The following is an 18,578-nucleotide window of genomic DNA, read 5'->3' as shown; positions in this document are numbered from 1 at the left end:
GTGATCAGACTGTCCTGTGTTTGGCAAACGGGAGTCTACTCATTCTGGTTCCTGTGTCTTTTGACGTGACCCTCGTCCTGTTGGATGTCATAGCATCCACGCTTCCCAGCATAAGAAGCGTCCATTTCCCGCCCCAGACTTGAAGTCAGCCTATGTCTCCAGTAAGTCTTAGGACCGTTTAATAACAATGGTTTGTGGAGACCACGACCTAGATGCTGGTGAAATGCACTGCTGTTGAGTTTGCACCTATTTCTCAGCACTTTCCATGGGAAACAACTAAAAACTAAACAATAAAATAGAATTAGATTAAAAAACTAAAGAAAAATACATTGAGCTTACACTGAGAATCCAAATGGAAACTGAGAAATTAGAGGCTTTTTACTCTATACTTTATCGATTTCACCTCTTTCTCTCACACCCAAATTCCCAGTTCTCAAAGACACCCACAGCATTCGCTCTTTGCGTGATGCCACAGAATAATCGTATCCATTCACCGTATCACCGTGGACTACTTGCTACTGCGCCAAGCAGGAAAGGCGAGGAAGGAACTTTCTACTTTCCTGGCTCCACTGTGACAATCTAAGAGCTGCTGTCAGCCGAAGCCAGTCTGCTCATGTCCGGGGAGCTCGGAGCCATGTCCCACTCCTTTGGAATATTTCCCTGAGCCTTCATGTGGGCTCCTGCCGTCTGTAGAATCTGACAAGTCACACGTTGTCCTCCCGTTTGTGTCCTCCGTGCTTTGAAGAGATGTCCTATTGAGTCTTTGATTTTTGCTGTGATTTGTATATGTGTCTGCGGCAAAGTGTTGCTTCTGTGCTGTGTAGCAGCTGCCGAGCAAGGCTTTGAAGGCTACGGGGCTGCAGGACGGCGCGGGGGTGTCGGGGGTGGGGGTCGGGGCGCTGGGCCCGGAGGGCCACGTCGCAGCAGCTCGGCCTCTTGAGGCGTCCGGGGCCGGCCGCCGCCGTCTACGGCCATACCACCCTGAACGCGCCCGATCTCGTCTGATCTCGGAAGCTAAGCAGGGTCGGGCCTGGTTAGTACTTGGATGGGAGACCGCCTGGGAATACCGGGTGCTGTAGGCTTTTGCCTCTTCTTTTGTCCCGCCCGCCGGCCCGTGGGGGGTCGGGGGGGGGTGGGGGGCCCCCCGCGCTCCGCGCCCGCCCCCCCTTTCGCGCTCGGCCCCCGGCCCCCCGGCGCGGCCCCGCTGCCCCCCGCCCGGGCCTTCCTCCCCTCTCCCCCGCTGCAGCAGCACCGCCAGGCGGCGGCGGCGGCGGCGGCGGCGGCGGCAGCGGCAGCAGCAGAGCGTCCCAGCCCTTCCGTTCGGCCGGCAGCCGAGCCCCAGCCCTGGGCCCCACACGGGGCCGGGCCGGGCGGCGGGATCCCTAAGTGCCGCTGGGTCTCTTCTCCGGCCCCGCCCCGCACTCCGGGACATCCCCTGCACCCGGCGCGGGACAGCCCACGGCGGCAAACCGTGCCCTGGGCCCCCGGACCCCCAGCCCACCGTGGACTTCCTCTCCGCCGCACACCCCGGGCCTCGGGCCCGGGCCTCACGCCGGGCGGGCTCCTCGCCGCCGCCGGGGCTCCCGAGAGACACACCGGCGCACCGCACAGGGCAAGTCGCCGGCCACCCGGGCAGAGAGGACACACGCGGAGCACTCCCACCCAAACCCAAACGACCCACCGGCCCCCCGACCCGTGGCAACCCACCCCAAACCCCACCCCACGGTGCAACAGGATAGCCGGCTCTGGCCCCCCCGCCCCCCGCCCCCGGCCCCGCCCCCGCGCGGGGCCTGCTGCCACACGCAGGCCCTGACGGGAATCGGGGCAGAACGGTCCTCCCCAGACGGGGGTGGGGTGGCGCGGTGGGGGGGACACTGCACGTCTTCAGGACCTCCGGGTGAAGGACCAGCAGCAGCCACGGCCCTGCCTCCTTGTCCTGGCCCTGCCCGCAAGCCCCTCCCCGCCGTGCCCTGGCGCGAGGCGGCGGAGGGCCCTCTCGCGCGCACTCTCGGGCTCTGGCCCTCCGCCCCCACGCGTGGAAGTCTGTCCCTGCGCGCGTGCCCGTGGGTCTGCTCCTTGGGATGTGCGACGGCGGTGCGTCCGCGGTTCGGGTGGGGCAGGGGGGTGCGCGCGAGACCCGTCAGGCTCCGCCTGCGCCCGCCCCCCCATAGGGGCAGGTGGGCTAGCGAAGGGCCAGGGCGGCGGGAGGGACCCGACTGGGCAGGGAGGGACGCGTAGCAGCAGCTCGGCCTCTTGAGGCGTCCGGGGGCGGCCGCCGGCCTCTGTGGCCATACCACCCCGAACGCAACGCGCCCGCCCGCCCGATTCCCTCTGATCTCGGGAGCTAAGCAGGGTCGGGCCCGGTTAGTACTTGCATGGGAGACCGCCTGGGAATACCGGGTGCCCTAGGCTTTTTGCTGTGCCTCTTTTTCTGTCCCACCCCCCTGGGCTGGAAACGGGGGTGGGGTGGCCCGGGGCCCCTCCGCCCTCCGCGCCCGCCCCGGCTCCCGCCCCCGGCCGGCCCGGACCCTGTCCCGTGGCCCCTGGAGAGAGGGTCAGGTTTGACATGTGGAGGCTCAGTCCCCGAGGCTGTCGCCCCTCAGACACCTGCCGCAGGTCCGGGCCTCCGGAACTTCTGACGGACCGGCTCTGAATTCAGGACAAATTCTAAGGTTGTCCAAGTAGACGACCACGTTACCCTATGAGAGGAGAAATTTGATCCTATCCATATATGCAGAAGAATAGAATCTGAACAGTTGGCCATTCGTTCACGATAAAATAATTTAAGAATCCAGAAGAGAAGACATCTGGAAACTCTTTTCAAAAGTCTAAATCCTTAGAAAATAGTCTTAAGGATTCAGAAGTAAAAACATTCTTTGGAAAGTCACGAGCAAGACCAGGGTGTTGATAATGAGATTCTTCTGGTCAATACTGCAACAGACGCTCTAAAATACACACTAAAACAAGGGAAAACACTAATAATAGGTGGGAAAGGAAAAATCACCTCGTTCATTGTCCTCACCTCCTACGGTTCTCAAAATACACTGTTTGCCCCTAGGCATGGGAGACCTGTAGAAAGCCTAGGTGAGTCCCGCAAGACAGCTCTACATGAAATCAACGTTCAATCGATAGTTTCGATATTTCTTATTTCCTAGCAAATACACAATAATGAATGCAATTTTTAAAAAGGATCACAGTCAAAGTCACAGAGAATCTACACAGCACCTACGGGAAAAACGTGCCAACTTAGATGGAAAACTTAGTAACAAACATAAATGATGGCCCAAATCGATGGAGAGGCTATACTGTATTCCTCGATAGATGGACACAGAGCCCCCAAACTAATCATTTCCCCCAAATTAATAAATAATCAAATTTAAACAGGGTTTATAACTAGAAACTTACAATCTGTTTCTTTCTCCTTTTCTTTTAATTAGGGAAATGGACATGTTGAAGAATAATAATAATAATAATAATAATAATAATTATTATTATTAGATTAAATCGAGTTAACTGTACCAAAACTCTACCACTCACCTTATAAAACTGGGAGTTTATTCATAGGTCGCAAGCCGCTGTGTATCTTTTCCTGAAGGCATGCAACCAAAGAAACACTTCTCCCCAACAAATCCCATCTCGACTGTCAGCATTTTGCTTGCTTTTCCTTTTAAAGTTTTTGCTCTCTGTTATAGGACTGTCTCATTGAGGTAGTTTGTTATTTTCACAGTTTATATAATACATGTGGAACCATTGTGGATGCATTCTGGGTAACTTGTGTGCCAGGGGAAACCTTCTGTTTGGGGAATACTCCTTGCTGACACAGGAAGCTGCAGTTCATCAGCACTGCTATAGAATGGCACTGCACGAAGCAATCGAAATATCTTTATCCGATCTTTGACTAGGTCCGTGTACACAGGGCTCCCGTGAGTATTACCCTAGACGATTCCTGGTCACACGTGCCCTATCTTCTCTCTGGTACGTGCTCCTCAGAGAATACGCTTGCTCCTGAATGACGCCAGTGTGGATTCATATCCATTTATGCTACATTGTTTTCCAAATGGTTCTATCACTTCACCTCCCGTATCAGCAGGGTGTGGGTAAGAGTTTTCCTCCCAGCCAACACAGCGATCGGTTTTTTAAGTTTCCTCAATCTGGTGAGTTTGAAACTACACCTTGCTTCATTGTTTATTTCCTATTTCCCTGATTAATAGTGAGGATACAGTGCCAAATGCGTACGAAGCATATTACACATAGATATTCTGTAATAGTAATATCTTGCCAAGTATATGCGCTACAGATGCCTTGTCCTGTTTGCGGCTTGTTTTTTACCCTCTTCGTGGTATCTTTTGACACTTTTTATTATGGGAAATTTGAAATAGAAACAAAAACAGACAGAATAGTAGAATACATACTCACTACCCTGACTCAAGAAATCACCAACCCTTGGCCAGCCAGATCTTGTTTCTTTTATACCCCTCCTACCTTAAGTTCATGATCCCCTTAGTAATATCCCTCCATCGATAAAGGGTCAATATGTTTCTATCAAAGGTGGAGGCTTTCTTTCCTTTTTCAGTGTAATCACAGCCACATTATTCCATCTAAACATTTAACCGTATTAGAGATAACAGCAAGTACTCGATGTCTGCGTTTCCCTGAGACACATACACTCACTTCAGTTTCTTTGAATCCAGTGCAAATACAGTGCATACATGGTGATGGGTTGAGATGTCTTTTGAAAGAGTGTCCACACATCCCAACTAGTTGGGGGCGGCCCCGGCTGTCACCATTTCCCTTTGTTTCCTACCGCTGTCCACAGTGACCCGAGTCAGTTTTGCCGCTGTGAGGGGTGTAATCGTGGATTTAAGCATATTTAATGTGTTTCGATATCTTGCAATTATTATACTTACTGGTGATCAGACTGTCCTGTGTTTGGCAAACGGGAGTCTACTCATTCTGGTTCCTGTGTCTTTTGACGTGACCCTCGTCCTGTTGGATGTCATAGCATCCACGCTTCCCAGCATAAGAAGCGTCCATTTCCCACCCCAGACTTGAAGTCAGCCTATGTCTCCAGTAAGTCTTAGGACCGTTTAATAACAATGGTTTGTGGAGACCACGACCTAGATGCTGGTGAAATGCACTGCTGTTGAGTTTGCACCTATTTCTCAGCACTTTCCATGGGAAACAACTAAAAACTAAACAATAAAATAGAATTAGATTAAAAAACTAAAGAAAAATACATTGAGCTTACACTGAGTATCCAAATGGAAACTGAGAAATTAGAGGCTTTTTACTCTATACTTTATCGATTTCACCTCTTTCTCTCACACCCAAATTCCCAGTTCTCAAAGACACCCACAGCATTCGCTCTTTGCGTGATGCCACACAATAATCGTATCCATTCACCGTATCACCGTGGACTACTTGCTACTGCGCCAAGCAGGAAAGGCGAGGAAGGAACTTTCTACTTTCCTGGCTCCACTGTGACAATCTAAGAGCTGCTGTCAGCCGAAGCCAGTCTGCTCATGTCCGGGGAGCTCGGAGCCATGTCCCACTCCTTTGGAATATTTCCCTGAGCCTTCATGTGGGCTCCTGCCGTCTGTAGAATCTGACAAGTCACACGTTGTCCTCCCGTTTGTGTCCTCCGTGCTTTGAAGAGATGTCCTATTGAGTCTTTGATTTTTGCTGTGATTTGTATATGTGTCTGCGGCAAAGTGTTGCTTCTGTGCTGTGTAGCAGCTGCCGAGCAAGGCTTTGAAGGCTACGGGGCTGCAGGACGGCGCGGGGGTGTCGGGGGTGGGGGTCGGGGCGCTGGGCCCGGAGGGCCACGTCGCAGCAGCTCGGCCTCTTGAGGCGTCCGGGGCCGGCCGTCGCCGTCTACGGCCATACCACCCTGAACGCGCCCGATCTCGTCTGATCTCGGAAGCTAAGCAGGGTCGGGCCTGGTTAGTACTTGGATGGGAGACCGCCTGGGAATACCGGGTGCTGTAGGCTTTTGCCTCTTCTTTTGTCCCGCCCGCCGGCCCGTGGGGGGTCGGGGGGGGGGTGGGGGGCCCCCCGCGCTCCGCGCCCGCCCCCCCTTTCGCGCTCGGCCCCCGGCCCCCCGGCGCGGCCCGCTGCCCCCGCCCGGGCCTTCCTCCCCTCTCCCCCGCTGCAGCAGCACCGCCAGGCGGCGGCGGCGGCGGCGGCGGCGGCGGCGGCGGCAGCGGCAGCAGCAGAGCGTCCCAGCCCTTCCGTTCGGCCGGCAGCCGAGCCCCAGCCCTGGGCCCCACACGGGGCCGGGCCGGGCGGCGGGATCCCTAAGTGCCGCTGGGTCTCTTCTCCGGCCCCGCCCCGCACTCCGGGACATCCCCTGCACCCGGCGCGGGACAGCCCACGGCGGCAAACCGTGCCCTGGGCCCCCGGACCCCCAGCCCACCGTGGACTTCCTCTCCGCCGCACACCCGGGCCTCGGGCCCGGGCCTCACGCCGGGCGGGCTCCTCGCCGCCGCCGGGGCTCCCGAGAGACACACCGGCGCACCGCACAGGGCAAGTCGCCGGCCACCCGGGCAGAGAGGACACACGCGGAGCACTCCCACCCAAACCCAAACGACCCACCGGCCCCCCGACCCGTGGCAACCCACCCCAAACCCCACCCCACGGTGCAACAGGATAGCCGGCTCTGGCCCCCCCGCCCCCCGCCCCCGGCCCCGCCCCCGCGCGGGGCCTGCTGCCACACGCAGGCCCTGACGGGAATCGGGGCAGAACGGTCCTCCCCAGACGGGGGTGGGGTGGCGCGGTGGGGGGGACACTGCACGTCTTCAGGACCTCCGGGTGAAGGACCAGCGGCAGCCACGGCCCTGCCTCCTTGTCCTGGCCCTGCCCGCAAGCCCCTCCCCGCCGTGCCCTGGCGCGAGGCGGCGGAGGGCCCTCTCGCGCGCACTCTCGGGCTCTGGCCCTCCGCCCCCACGCGTGGAAGTCTGTCCCTGCGCGCGTGCCCGTGGGTCTGCTCCTTGGGATGTGCGACGGCGGTGCGTCCGCGGTTCGGGTGGGGCAGGGGGGTGCGCGCGAGACCCGTCAGGCTCCGCCTGCGCCCGCCCCCCCATAGGGGCAGGTGGGCTAGCGAAGGGCCAGGGCGGCGGGAGGGACCCGACTGGGCAGGGAGGGACGCGTAGCAGCAGCTCGGCCTCTTGAGGCGTCCGGGGGCGGCCGCCGGCCTCTGTGGCCATACCACCCCGAACGCAACGCGCCCGCCCGCCCGATTCCCTCTGATCTCGGGAGCTAAGCAGGGTCGGGCCCGGTTAGTACTTGCATGGGAGACCGCCTGGGAATACCGGGTGCCCTAGGCTTTTTGCTGTGCCTCTTTTTCTGTCCCACCCCCCTGGGCTGGAAACGGGGGTGGGGTGGGGTGGGGTGGCCCGGGGCCCCTCCGCCCTCCGCGCCCGCCCCGGCTCCCGCCCCCGGCCGGCCCGGACCCTGTCCCGTGGCCCCTGGAGAGAGGGTCAGGTTTGACATGTGGAGGCTCAGTCCCCGAGGCTGTCGCCCCTCAGACACCTGCCGCAGGTCCGGGCCTCCGGAACTTCTGACGGACCGGCTCTGAATTCAGGACAAATTCTAAGGTTGTCCAAGTAGACGACCACGTTACCCTATGAGAGGAGAAATTTGATCCTATCCATATATGCAGAAGAATAGAATCTGAACAGTTGGCCATTCGTTCACGATAAAATAATTTAAGAATCCAGAAGAGAAGACATCTGGAAACTCTTTTCAAAAGTCTAAATCCTTAGAAAATAGTCTTAAGGATTCAGAAGTAAAAACATTCTTTGGAAAGTCACGAGCAAGACCAGGGTGTTGATAATGAGATTCTTCTGGTCAATACTGCAACAGACGCTCTAAAATACACACTAAAACAAGGGAAAACACTAATAATAGGTGGGAAAGGAAAAATCACCTCGTTCATTGTCCTCACCTCCTACGGTTCTCAAAATACACTGTTTGCCCCTAGGCATGGGAGACCTGTAGAAAGCCTAGGTGAGTCCCGCAAGACAGCTCTACATGAAATCAACGTTCAATCGATAGTTTCGATATTTCTTATTTCCTAGCAAATACACAATAATGAATGCAATTTTTAAAAAGGATCACAGTCAAAGTCACAGAGAATCTACACAGCACCTACGGGAAAAACGTGCCAACTTAGATGGAAAACTTAGTAACAAACATAAATGATGGCCCAAATCGATGGAGAGGCTATACTGTATTCCTCGATAGATGGACACAGAGCCCCCAAACTAATCATTTCCCCCAAATTAATAAATAATCAAATTTAAACAGGGTTTATAACTAGAAACTTACAATCTGTTTCTTTCTCCTTTTCTTTTAATTAGGGAAATGGACATGTTGAAGAATAATAATAATAATAATAATTATTATTATTATTATTATTAATAATAATAATTATTATTATTATTAGATTAAATCGAGTTAACTGTACCAAAACTCTACCACTCACCTTATAAAACTGGGAGTTTATTCATAGGTCGCAAGCCGCTGTGTATCTTTTCCTGAAGGCATGCAACCAAAGAAACACTTCTCCTCAAATCCCATCTCGACTGTCAGCATTTTGCTTGCTTTTCCTTTTAAAGTTTTTGCTCTCTGTTATAGGACTGTCTCATTGAGGTAGTTTGTTATTTTCACAGTTTATATAATACATGTGGAACCATTGTGGATGCATTCTGGGTAACTTGTGTGCCAGGGGAAACCTTCTGTTTGGGGAATACTCCTTGCTGACACAGGAAGCTGCAGTTCATCAGCACTGCTATAGAATGGCACTGCACGAAGCAATCGAAATATCTTTATCCGATCTTTGACTAGGTCCGTGTACACAGGGCTCCCGTGAGTATTACCCTAGACGATTCCTGGTCACACGTGCCCTATCTTCTCTCTGGTACGTGCTCCTCAGAGAATACGCTTGCTCCTGAATGACGCCAGTGTGGATTCATATCCATTTATGCTACATTGTTTTCCAAATGGTTCTATCACTTCACCTCCCGTATCAGCAGGGTGTGGGTAAGAGTTTTCCTCCCAGCCAACACAGCGATCGGTTTTTTAAGTTTCCTCAATCTGGTGAGTTTGAAACTACACTTTGCTTCAATGTTTATTTCCTATTTCCCTGATTAATAGTGAGGATACAGTGCCAAATGCGTATGAAGCATATTACACATAGATATTCTGTAATAGTAATATCTTGCCAAGTATATGCGCTACAGATGCCTTGTCCTGTTTGCGGCTTGTTTTTTACCCTCTTCGTGGTATCTTTTGACACTTTTTATTATGGGAAATTTGAAATAGAAACAAAAACAGACAGAATAGTAGAATACATACTCACTACCCTGACTCAAGAAATCACCAACCCTTGGCCAGCCAGATCTTGTTTCTTTTATACCCCTCCTACCTTAAGTTCATGATCCCCTTAGTAATATCCCTCCATCGATAAAGGGTCAATATGTTTCTATCAAAGGTGGAGGCTTTCTTTCCTTTTTCAGTGTAATCACAGCCACATTATTCCATCTAAACATTTAACCGTATTAGAGATAACAGCAAGTACTCGATGTCTGCGTTTCCCTGAGACACATACACTCACTTCAGTTTCTTTGAATCCAGTGCAAATACAGTGCATACATGGTGATGGGTTGAGATGTCTTTTGAAAGAGTGTCCACACATCCCAACTAGTTGGGGGCGGCCCCGGCTGTCACCATTTCCCTTTGTTTCCTACCGCTGTCCACAGTGACCCGAGTCAGTTTTGCCGCTGTGAGGGGTGTAATCGTGGATTTAAGCATATTTAATGTGTTTCGATATCTTGCAATTATTATACTTACTGGTGATCAGACTGTCCTGTGTTTGGCAAACGGGAGTCTACTCATTCTGGTTCCTGTGTCTTTTGACGTGACCCTCGTCCTGTTGGATGTCATAGCATCCACGCTTCCCAGCATAAGAAGCGTCCATTTCCCGCCCCAGACTTGAAGTCAGCCTATGTCTCCAGTAAGTCTTAGGACCGTTTAATAACAATGGTTTGTGGAGACCACGACCTAGATGCTGGTGAAATGCACTGCTGTTGAGTTTGCACCTATTTCTCAGCACTTTCCATGGGAAACAACTAAAAACTAAACAATAAAATAGAATTAGATTAAAAAACTAAAGAAAAATACATTGAGCTTACACTGAGAATCCAAATGGAAACTGAGAAATTAGAGGCTTTTTACTCTATACTTTATCGATTTCACCTCTTTCTCTCACACCCAAATTCCCAGTTCTCAAAGACACCCACAGCATTCGCTCTTTGCGTGATGCCACACAATAATCGTATCCATTCACCGTATCACCGTGGACTACTTGCTACTGCGCCAAGCAGGAAAGGCGAGGAAGGAACTTTCTACTTTCCTGGCTCCACTGTGACAATCTAAGAGCTGCTGTCAGCCGAAGCCAGTCTGCTCATGTCCGGGGAGCTCGGAGCCATGTCCCACTCCTTTGGAATATTTCCCTGAGCCTTCATGTGGGCTCCTGCCGTCTGTAGAATCTGACAAGTCACACGTTGTCCTCCCGTTTGTGTCCTCCGTGCTTTGAAGAGATGTCCTATTGAGTCTTTGATTTTTGCTGTGATTTGTATATGTGTCTGCGGCAAAGTGTTGCTTCTGTGCTGTGTAGCAGCTGCCGAGCAAGGCTTTGAAGGCTACGGGGCTGCAGGACGGCGCGGGGGTGTCGGGGGTGGGGGTCGGGGCGCTGGGCCCGGAGGGCCACGTCGCAGCAGCTCGGCCTCTTGAGGCGTCCGGGGCCGGCCGCCGCCGTCTACGGCCATACCACCCTGAACGCGCCCGATCTCGTCTGATCTCGGAAGCTAAGCAGGGTCGGGCCTGGTTAGTACTTGGATGGGAGACCGCCTGGGAATACCGGGTGCTGTAGGCTTTTGCCTCTTCTTTTGTCCCGCCCGCCGGCCCGTGGGGGGTCGGGGGGGGGTGGGGGGCCCCCCGCGCTCCGCGCCCGCCCCCCCTTTCGCGCTCGGCCCCCGGCCCCCCGGCGCGGCCCGCTGCCCCCGCCCGGGCCTTCCTCCCCTCTCCCCCGCTGCAGCAGCACCGCCAGGCGGCGGCGGCGGCGGCGGCGGCGGCGGCGGCGGCAGCGGCAGCAGCAGAGCGTCCCAGCCCTTCCGTTCGGCCGGCAGCCGAGCCCCAGCCCTGGGCCCCACACGGGGCCGGGCCGGGCGGCGGGATCCCTAAGTGCCGCTGGGTCTCTTCTCCGGCCCCGCCCCGCACTCCGGGACATCCCCTGCACCCGGCGCGGGACAGCCCACGGCGGCAAACCGTGCCCTGGGCCCCCGGACCCCCAGCCCACCGTGGACTTCCTCTCCGCCGCACACCCGGGCCTCGGGCCCGGGCCTCACGCCGGGCGGGCTCCTCGCCGCCGCCGGGGCTCCCGAGAGACACACCGGCGCACCGCACAGGGCAAGTCGCCGGCCACCCGGGCAGAGAGGACACACGCGGAGCACTCCCACCCAAACCCAAACGACCCACCGGCCCCCCGACCCGTGGCAACCCACCCCAAACCCCACCCCACGGTGCAACAGGATAGCCGGCTCTGGCCCCCCCGCCCCCCGCCCCCGGCCCCGCCCCCGCGCGGGGCCTGCTGCCACACGCAGGCCCTGACGGGAATCGGGGCAGAACGGTCCTCCCCAGACGGGGGTGGGGTGGCGCGGTGGGGGGGACACTGCACGTCTTCAGGACCTCCGGGTGAAGGACCAGCGGCAGCCACGGCCCTGCCTCCTTGTCCTGGCCCTGCCCGCAAGCCCCTCCCCGCCGTGCCCTGGCGCGAGGCGGCGGAGGGCCCTCTCGCGCGCACTCTCGGGCTCTGGCCCTCCGCCCCCACGCGTGGAAGTCTGTCCCTGCGCGCGTGCCCGTGGGTCTGCTCCTTGGGATGTGCGACGGCGGTGCGTCCGCGGTTCGGGTGGGGCAGGGGGGGTGCGCGCGAGACCCGTCAGGCTCCGCCTGCGCCCGCCCCCCCATAGGGGCAGGTGGGCTAGCGAAGGGCCAGGGCGGCGGGAGGGACCCGACTGGGCAGGGAGGGACGCGTAGCAGCAGCTCGGCCTCTTGAGGCGTCCGGGGGCGGCCGCCGGCCTCTGTGGCCATACCACCCCGAACGCAACGCGCCCGCCCGCCCGATTCCCTCTGATCTCGGGAGCTAAGCAGGGTCGGGCCCGGTTAGTACTTGCATGGGAGACCGCCTGGGAATACCGGGTGCCCTAGGCTTTTTGCTGTGCCTCTTTTTCTGTCCCACCCCCCTGGGCTGGAAACGGGGGTGGGGTGGGGTGGGGTGGCCCGGGGCCCCTCCGCCCTCCGCGCCCGCCCCGGCTCCCGCCCCCGGCCGGCCCGGACCCTGTCCCGTGGCCCCTGGAGAGAGGGTCAGGTTTGACATGTGGAGGCTCAGTCCCCGAGGCTGTCGCCCCTCAGACACCTGCCGCAGGTCCGGGCCTCCGGAACTTCTGACGGACCGGCTCTGAATTCAGGACAAATTCTAAGGTTGTCCAAGTAGACGACCACGTTACCCTATGAGAGGAGAAATTTGATCCTATCCATATATGCAGAAGAATAGAATCTGAACAGTTGGCCATTCGTTCACGATAAAATAATTTAAGAATCCAGAAGAGAAGACATCTGGAAACTCTTTTCAAAAGTCTAAATCCTTAGAAAATAGTCTTAAGGATTCAGAAGTAAAAACATTCTTTGGAAAGTCACGAGCAAGACCAGGGTGTTGATAATGAGATTCTTCTGGTCAATACTGCAACAGACGCTCTAAAATACACACTAAAACAAGGGAAAACACTAATAATAGGTGGGAAAGGAAAAATCACCTCGTTCATTGTCCTCACCTCCTACGGTTCTCAAAATACACTGTTTGCCCCTAGGCATGGGAGACCTGTAGAAAGCCTAGGTGAGTCCCGCAAGACAGCTCTACATGAAATCAACGTTCAATCGATAGTTTCGATATTTCTTATTTCCTAGCAAATACACAATAATGAATGCAATTTTTAAAAAGGATCACAGTCAAAGTCACAGAGAATCTACACAGCACCTACGGGAAAAACGTGCCAACTTAGATGGAAAACTTAGTAACAAACATAAATGATGGCCCAAATCGATGGAGAGGCTATACTGTATTCCTCGATAGATGGACACAGAGCCCCCAAACTAATCATTTCCCCCAAATTAATAAATAATCAAATTTAAACAGGGTTTATAACTAGAAACTTACAATCTGTTTCTTTCTCCTTTTCTTTTAATTAGGGAAATGGACATGTTGAAGAATAATAATAATAATAATAATAATAATAATTATTATTATTAGATTAAATCGAGTTAACTGTACCAAAACTCTACCACTCACCTTATAAAACTGGGAGTTTATTCATAGGTCGCAAGCCGCTGTGTATCTTTTCCTGAAGGCATGCAACCAAAGAAACACTTCTCCCCAACAAATCCCATCTCGACTGTCAGCATTTTGCTTGCTTTTCCTTTTAAAGTTTTTGCTCTCTGTTATAGGACTGTCTCATTGAGGTAGTTTGTTATTTTCACAGTTTATATAATACATGTGGAACCATTGTGGATGCATTCTGGGTAACTTGTGTGCCAGGGGAAACCTTCTGTTTGGGGAATACTCCTTGCTGACACAGGAAGCTGCAGTTCATCAGCACTGCTATAGAATGGCACTGCACGAAGCAATCGAAATATCTTTATCCGATCTTTGACTAGGTCCGTGTACACAGGGCTCCCGTGAGTATTACCCTAGACGATTCCTGGTCACACGTGCCCTATCTTCTCTCTGGTACGTGCTCCTCAGAGAATACGCTTGCTCCTGAATGACGCCAGTGTGGATTCATATCCATTTATGCTACATTGTTTTCCAAATGGTTCTATCACTTCACCTCCCGTATCAGCAGGGTGTGGGTAAGAGTTTTCCTCCCAGCCAACACAGCGATCGGTTTTTTAAGTTTCCTCAATCTGGTGAGTTTGAAACTACACCTTGCTTCATTGTTTATTTCCTATTTCCCTGATTAATAGTGAGGATACAGTGCCAAATGCGTACGAAGCATATTACACATAGATATTCTGTAATAGTAATATCTTGCCAAGTATATGCGCTACAGATGCCTTGTCCTGTTTGCGGCTTGTTTTTTACCCTCTTCGTGGTATCTTTTGACACTTTTTATTATGGGAAATTTGAAATAGAAACAAAAACAGACAGAATAGTAGAATACATACTCACTACCCTGACTCAAGAAATCACCAACCCTTGGCCAGCCAGATCTTGTTTCTTTTATACCCCTCCTACCTTAAGTTCATGATCCCCTTAGTAATATCCCTCCATCGATAAAGGGTCAATATGTTTCTATCAAAGGTGGAGGCTTTCTTTCCTTTTTCAGTGTAATCACAGCCACATTATTCCATCTAAACATTTAACCGTATTAGAGATAACAGCAAGTACTCGATGTCTGCGTTTCCCTGAGACACATACACTCACTTCAGTTTCTTTGAATCCAGTGCAAATACAGTGCATACATGGTGATGGGTTGAGATGTCTTTTGAAAGAGTGTCCACACATCCCAACTAGTTGGGGGCGGCCCCGGCTGTCACCATTTCCCTTTGTTTCCTACCGCTGTCCACAGTGACCCGAGTCAGTTTTGCCGCTGTGAGGGGTGTAATCGTGGATTTAAGCATATTTAATGTGTTTCGATATCTTGCAATTATTATACTTACTGGTGATCAGACTGTCCTGTGTTTGGCAAACGGGAGTCTACTCATTCTGGTTCCTGTGTCTTTTGACGTGACCCTCGTCCTGTTGGATGTCATAGCATCCACGCTTCCCAGCATAAGAAGCGTCCATTTCCCGCCCCAGACTTGAAGTCAGCCTATGTCTCCAGTAAGTCTTAGGACCGTTTAATAACAATGGTTTGTGGAGACCACGACCTAGATGCTGGTGAAATGCACTGCTGTTGAGTTTGCACCTATTTCTCAGCACTTTCCATGGGAAACAACTAAAAACTAAACAATAAAATAGAATTAGATTAAAAAACTAAAGAAAAATACATTGAGCTTACACTGAGAATCCAAATGGAAACTGAGAAATTAGAGGCTTTTTACTCTATACTTTATCGATTTCACCTCTTTCTCTCACACCCAAATTCCCAGTTCTCAAAGACACCCACAGCATTCGCTCTTTGCGTGATGCCACACAATAATCGTATCCATTCACCGTATCACCGTGGACTACTTGCTACTGCGCCAAGCAGGAAAGGCGAGGAAGGAACTTTCTACTTTCCTGGCTCCACTGTGACAATCTAAGAGCTGCTGTCAGCCGAAGCCAGTCTGCTCATGTCCGGGGAGCTCGGAGCCATGTCCCACTCCTTTGGAATATTTCCCTGAGCCTTCATGTGGGCTCCTGCCGTCTGTAGAATCTGACAAGTCACACGTTGTCCTCCCGTTTGTGTCCTCCGTGCTTTGAAGAGATGTCCTATTGAGTCTTTGATTTTTGCTGTGATTTGTATATGTGTCTGCGGCAAAGTGTTGCTTCTGTGCTGTGTAGCAGCTGCCGAGCAAGGCTTTGAAGGCTACGGGGCTGCAGGACGGCGCGGGGGTGTCGGGGGTGGGGGTCGGGGCGCTGGGCCCGGAGGGCCACGTCGCAGCAGCTCGGCCTCTTGAGGCGTCCGGGGCCGGCCGCCGCCGTCTACGGCCATACCACCCTGAACGCGCCCGATCTCGTCTGATCTCGGAAGCTAAGCAGGGTCGGGCCTGGTTAGTACTTGGATGGGAGACCGCCTGGGAATACCGGGTGCTGTAGGCTTTTGCCTCTTCTTTTGTCCCGCCCGCCGGCCCGTGGGGGGTCGGGGGGGGGTGGGGGGCCCCCCGCGCTCCGCGCCCGCCCCCCCTTTCGCGCTCGGCCCCCGGCCCCCCGGCGCGGCCCGCTGCCCCCGCCCGGGCCTTCCTCCCCTCTCCCCCGCTGCAGCAGCACCGCCAGGCGGCGGCGGCGGCGGCGGCGGCGGCGGCGGCGGCAGCGGCAGCAGCAGAGCGTCCCAGCCCTTCCGTTCGGCCGGCAGCCGAGCCCCAGCCCTGGGCCCCACACGGGGCCGGGCCGGGCGGCGGGATCCCTAAGTGCCGCTGGGTCTCTTCTCCGGCCCCGCCCCGCACTCCGGGACATCCCCTGCACCCGGCGCGGGACAGCCCACGGCGGCAAACCGTGCCCTGGGCCCCCGGACCCCCAGCCCACCGTGGACTTCCTCTCCGCCGCACACCCGGGCCTCGGGCCCGGGCCTCACGCCGGGCGGGCTCCTCGCCGCCGCCGGGGCTCCCGAGAGACACACCGGCGCACCGCACAGGGCAAGTCGCCGGCCACCCGGGCAGAGAGGACACACGCGGAGCACTCCCACCCAAACCCAAACGACCCACCGGCCCCCCGACCCGTGGCAACCCACCCCAAACCCCACCCCACGGTGCAACAGGATAGCCGGCTCTGGCCCCCCCGCCCCCCGCCCCCGGCCCCGCCCCCGCGCGGGGCCTGCTGCCACACGCAGGCCCTGACGGGAATCGGGGCAGAACGGTCCTCCCCAGACGGGGGTGGGGTGGCGCGGTGGGGGGGACACTGCACGTCTTCAGGACCTCCGGGTGAAGGACCAGCGGCAGCCACGGCCCTGCCTCCTTGTCCTGGCCCTGCCCGCAAGCCCCTCCCCGCCGTGCCCTGGCGCGAGGCGGCGGAGGGCCCTCTCGCGCGCACTCTCGGGCTCTGGCCCTCCGCCCCCACGCGTGGAAGTCTGTCCCTGCGCGCGTGCCCGTGGGTCTGCTCCTTGGGATGTGCGACGGCGGTGCGTCCGCGGTTCGGGTGGGGCAGGGGGGTGCGCGCGAGACCCGTCAGGCTCCGCCTGCGCCCGCCCCCCCATAGGGGCAGGTGGGCTAGCGAAGGGCCAGGGCGGCGGGAGGGACCCGACTGGGCAGGGAGGGACGCGTAGCAGCAGCTCGGCCTCTTGAGGCGTCCGGGGGCGGCCGCCGGCCTCTGTGGCCATACCACCCCGAACGCAACGCGCCCGCCCGCCCGATTCCCTCTGATCTCGGGAGCTAAGCAGGGTCGGGCCCGGTTAGTACTTGCATGGGAGACCGCCTGGGAATACCGGGTGCCCTAGGCTTTTTGCTGTGCCTCTTTTTCTGTCCCACCCCCCTGGGCTGGAAACGGGGGTGGGGTGGGGTGGGGTGGCCCGGGGCCCCTCCGCCCTCCGCGCCCGCCCCGGCTCCCGCCCCCGGCCGGCCCGGACCCTGTCCCGTGGCCCCTGGAGAGAGGGTCAGGTTTGACATGTGGAGGCTCAGTCCCCGAGGCTGTCGCCCCTCAGACACCTGCCGCAGGTCCGGGCCTCCGGAACTTCTGACGGACCGGCTCTGAATTCAGGACAAATTCTAAGGTTGTCCAAGTAGACGACCACGTTACCCTATGAGAGGAGAAATTTGATCCTATCCATATATGCAGAAGAATAGAATCTGAACAGTTGGCCATTCGTTCACGATAAAATAATTTAAGAATCCAGAAGAGAAGACATCTGGAAACTCTTTTCAAAAGTCTAAATCCTTAGAAAATAGTCTTAAGGATTCAGAAGTAAAAACATTCTTTGGAAAGTCACGAGCAAGACCAGGGTGTTGATAATGAGATTCTTCTGGTCAATACTGCAACAGACGCTCTAAAATACACACTAAAACAAGGGAAAACACTAATAATAGGTGGGAAAGGAAAAATCACCTCGTTCATTGTCCTCACCTCCTACGGTTCTCAAAATACACTGTTTGCCCCTAGGCATGGGAGACCTGTAGAAAGCCTAGGTGAGTCCCGCAAGACAGCTCTACATGAAATCAACGTTCAATCGATAGTTTCGATATTTCTTATTTCCTAGCAAATACACAATAATGAATGCAATTTTTAAAAAGGATCACAGTCAAAGTCACAGAGAATCTACACAGCACCTACGGGAAAAACGTGCCAACTTAGATGGAAAACTTAGTAACAAACATAAATGATGGCCCAAATCGATGGAGAGGCTATACTGTATTCCTCGATAGATGGACACAGAGCCCCCAAACTAATCATTTCCCCCAAATTAATAAATAATCAAATTTAAACAGGGTTTATAACTAGAAACTTACAATCTGTTTCTTTCTCCTTTTCTTTTAATTAGGGAAATGGACATGTTGAAGAATAATAATAATAATAATAATAATAATAATTATTATTATTAGATTAAATCGAGTTAACTGTACCAAAACTCTACCACTCACCTTATAAAACTGGGAGTTTATTCATAGGTCGCAAGCCGCTGTGTATCTTTTCCTGAAGGCATGCAACCAAAGAAACACTTCTCCCCAACAAATCCCATCTCGACTGTCAGCATTTTGCTTGCTTTTCCTTTTAAAGTTTTTGCTCTCTGTTATAGGACTGTCTCATTGAGGTAGTTTGTTATTTTCACAGTTTATATAATACATGTGGAACCATTGTGGATGCATTCTGGGTAACTTGTGTGCCAGGGGAA

The 18,578-nt window shown here is 54.6% G+C and overlaps 4 non-coding genes and 4 pseudogenes across 4 annotated transcripts; all 8 read left to right on the top strand.

Annotated features, from left to right (window-relative positions):
• The first annotated feature begins 963 nt into the window (after positions 1-963).
• On the top strand, positions 964-1,082 carry LOC123633533. Its single transcript, XR_006733612.1, has one exon. It is a non-coding gene; the product is annotated as a 5S ribosomal RNA (ribosomal RNA).
• A 1,198-nt stretch (positions 1,083-2,280) lies between these two features.
• LOC123633515 lies at positions 2,281-2,412 on the top strand (annotated as a pseudogene).
• Positions 2,413-5,872: 3,460 nt separating this feature from the next.
• LOC123633521 lies at positions 5,873-5,991 on the top strand. The gene has a single exon (XR_006733611.1). It is a non-coding gene; the product is annotated as a 5S ribosomal RNA (ribosomal RNA).
• A 1,202-nt stretch (positions 5,992-7,193) lies between these two features.
• LOC123633514 lies at positions 7,194-7,325 on the top strand (annotated as a pseudogene).
• A 3,492-nt stretch (positions 7,326-10,817) lies between these two features.
• On the top strand, positions 10,818-10,936 carry LOC123633510. The gene has a single exon (XR_006733610.1). It is a non-coding gene; the product is annotated as a 5S ribosomal RNA (ribosomal RNA).
• Positions 10,937-12,138: 1,202 nt separating this feature from the next.
• Positions 12,139-12,270, top strand: LOC123633513 (annotated as a pseudogene).
• Positions 12,271-15,740: 3,470 nt separating this feature from the next.
• On the top strand, positions 15,741-15,859 carry LOC123633824. Its single transcript, XR_006733815.1, has one exon. It is a non-coding gene; the product is annotated as a 5S ribosomal RNA (ribosomal RNA).
• Positions 15,860-17,060: 1,201 nt separating this feature from the next.
• LOC123633512 lies at positions 17,061-17,192 on the top strand (annotated as a pseudogene).
• The last annotated feature ends 1,386 nt before the right edge of the window (positions 17,193-18,578 follow it).

This window comes from Lemur catta, chromosome 2 (assembly GCF_020740605.2).
Source record: "Lemur catta isolate mLemCat1 chromosome 2, mLemCat1.pri, whole genome shotgun sequence".
NCBI classification, from domain to species: domain Eukaryota; kingdom Metazoa; phylum Chordata; class Mammalia; order Primates; family Lemuridae; genus Lemur; species Lemur catta.
The sequence above is the reverse complement of the archived record's forward strand: the minus strand, read 5'-3'. Positions and strand labels throughout refer to the sequence as shown.